At 42.4% G+C, this 2,500-nt stretch overlaps 1 protein-coding gene and 1 long non-coding RNA gene across 6 annotated transcripts in view; one reads left to right on the top strand and one right to left on the bottom strand.

Annotated features, from left to right (window-relative positions):
• LOC137971064 (uncharacterized) overlaps positions 1-1,423 on the bottom strand; it is a 3,240-nt gene extending 1,817 nt beyond the window's left edge. For both annotated transcript variants that reach the window (XR_011116915.1, XR_011116914.1), the window contains exons 1-2: positions 1,027-1,423; positions 1-819 (exon numbers count right to left, since the gene is read on the bottom strand). The exon at positions 1-819 is cut by the window's left edge. This is a non-coding gene — a long non-coding RNA (uncharacterized lncRNA). The remainder of the gene's footprint in view (positions 820-1,026) is intronic.
• The window catches only part of LOC137970023 (uncharacterized), a 25,483-nt gene that overhangs the window by 14,131 nt on the left and 8,852 nt on the right, over positions 1-2,500 (top strand). The window lies entirely within an intron of this gene.

Below are 2,500 nucleotides of genomic sequence, written 5' to 3'. Positions count from 1 at the left end.
CCTGCTGTCACGCAATTGTCATTTTTCCCGAATATTAGCATTTATTGGGTTTCCTCGCCCTTTTCTTAATATATTATGTCTTAAACAGAGTGGCCAGGCTACAGTGGTTCTTAAATAAAATTTTGAGCTTCTTACTGATCTCCTAGCAGACTAGCTGATCTCCGGAAAGGGCACCATGCTGCCGAGACGACCCACGTGAAAAGAGTAGTATCCGTGACAACACAGTGCTCTGTAGGACTGCACTGTACTTTACGTGTCCATTTCGACGACAAAATGCGAACTAAAACCCCAATAGTTTCTTCAACTTGATACATCTTCAATGTTCAAGGGTGTAAAAACCATATATAACATTTGCCTATCCATGCCATTGCCAATCCATCCAGTATAACATTTGCCGCGTTATCACAATGCGTGTTATCGATATGACAGATTGCACAAAAAGACTCGAAAAATGAAAAAAATGACGATTGCGTGACAGCAGGTAAGTTATAAGATGACATTCCATCCCGTATTTATTTATTTAGACTTGGTCTGCATTTTGTACCCGGTCTGCAGTCTGCAGTCTGCATTTTGTACCTAGTCTGCATTTTGTACCCGGTCTGCAGTCTGCAGTCTGCGTTTTGTACTCACCGATTAATTGTTCCTGTGTCACTCAAGCCTTTCACTGCACTTTTCAGAATTAATGCCAAAATATCGTTCAAAATCATCCTTGAATTTGTTTTTAGGCCTTTTAGTCTTTTTCGACGCTGTAGAGCCACAAAATCTACACAAGTTTGCTATTTTTTTCCCTGTGGGCATCAGCATCCGCCATCTCAACGCCTAGGAGTAAATCAAACAAATATGGATGCCATTATTAACAACACATTGCAAATCAAAATACCCTCTTGCACATTTTTAATAGATGGTGCACAACAGCAAAAACACGTGAAAGTTCAAGTAAAAGACTTAAAGATAGCGACATTTTTTTTGCAAATGCTGGAAAAATCTACAAGTGCCTTTAATCTAACGACAAAGTGGAAAACGTACCTGACTTTGGGACCCAATTTCATGCACTGTCCCACTTTACAGTTAACATTTCCAACCGTTCAACCCGCTCTGCCACCGCCATCTTTGAAAAAGGCGAAGAATGTTCCTTTCTTCTCCATATCAAGTAGACTTGCGGGTATATAACCCAACTAGTTCCGAACAAAAAACGAATAAAGTGAAGTGTATACGAAATCCTCCGATTTCTGCAATGGCCGCCATGTTGTGACGTAACATAGTTACCAAAATTGATAACAATCCTTGACTGGCATGGCAGGACAGTAGTGTCTCCCAGATTTTTAAACTAATCATCTCAAATGGAGGAAAGATACTAAGCAATATCAAGGTGGAAGTGATAAGACAAGTTAAAAGGGAAAGCAGCTCACTTCCAAATTAGCCAACGAACGCAGACGTATTCGCGCCAGTCCCTTGCAGCGCGAGTATAAATAAAAGCTCTGCATTTCATTTAGGCTCAGTTCGCGAATCCTCTTGCAACATTACCGTGTTATGGCTGACACGCAAGCTCCAGTTGAAGCTCCTGTTCCCGCCGCTCAAGCCCTGGTTCAACTGCTGCCGGTTGTCGCAGCTAATGTTGAGAATCCTCAGCAGAATCAAGCTCCTTTGCAGGTGTAACTTTTGCTCGTTTTACTGCTTGGTTTTTCCCTGGCTGGTGTTCGCCCTTTCGCCTTTCCCTCCCCTTTGTCGTCCATGTGGCTGCTTGTTGGCACCATTTTTACGATAGTTTTCGTCCCCTCGTTTTTAATTTATCTTTTGTGCGCCTATGTTTCGCTTAGGCCGATTAATTTGGCTGTTTGGCTCGGTTCTTGTTCCCTTTTGCACACCTTTTCATATTTATCAAGTCAGTGTGCTTCGCCTCGAAAGCACCGGGTTTCTGTAGTGCTTTCTTTTTGGCTCCCTTCTCCCTTGCACATGCTTTATTTGTTATTTGAATGTGCTTCGCCTCGCAAACACCGCAGGGGTTGCGTAGTGCTTTTCTCTTCGGCTCCTCTCTCCCTTGCACACGTTTTATTTGTTATGTAAGTGTGCTTCGCCTCGCAAACTTCGATTTTGTGTAGTGCTTCTCTCTTCAGTTCCCTTCCCCTTTTTGCCTACGTTTGTTTGTTTTCCAGGTGCTTCGCCTCGCAAATTACGATATTGCGCAGTGCTGTCTTTCCTTCGCCCCTTTGGGATTTTCTTCGCTTATCCGATCTCTGTACTTTATGGTATTTTTTGTTTCGCGTATTTCGCCTTGCTAGCGTCGGGTTTGCGCGGTGCATTCCCTCCCGTCCCTCTTACTTGTATGATTTTTTAGTTTCTTTTTCTTTCCGCTATCTTGTGTTTTCGAATATTTTGCGGAATGATTTCCGTACAGGGCCCTACTTCATTATGCATGCAGAATAAATTAATTATTCATTCGCGCTATTGTTTTGTAGAACAATACGTGTACCCAAGAGAACCGAATATATACATAATTTGT

This window comes from Montipora foliosa, chromosome 9, assembly GCF_036669935.1.
Source record: "Montipora foliosa isolate CH-2021 chromosome 9, ASM3666993v2, whole genome shotgun sequence".
In the NCBI taxonomy this organism is placed as follows: Eukaryota; Metazoa; Cnidaria; class Anthozoa; order Scleractinia; family Acroporidae; genus Montipora; species Montipora foliosa.
Note: the sequence above shows the minus strand (reverse complement) of the source record. Positions and strands in the feature narration are given on the sequence as shown.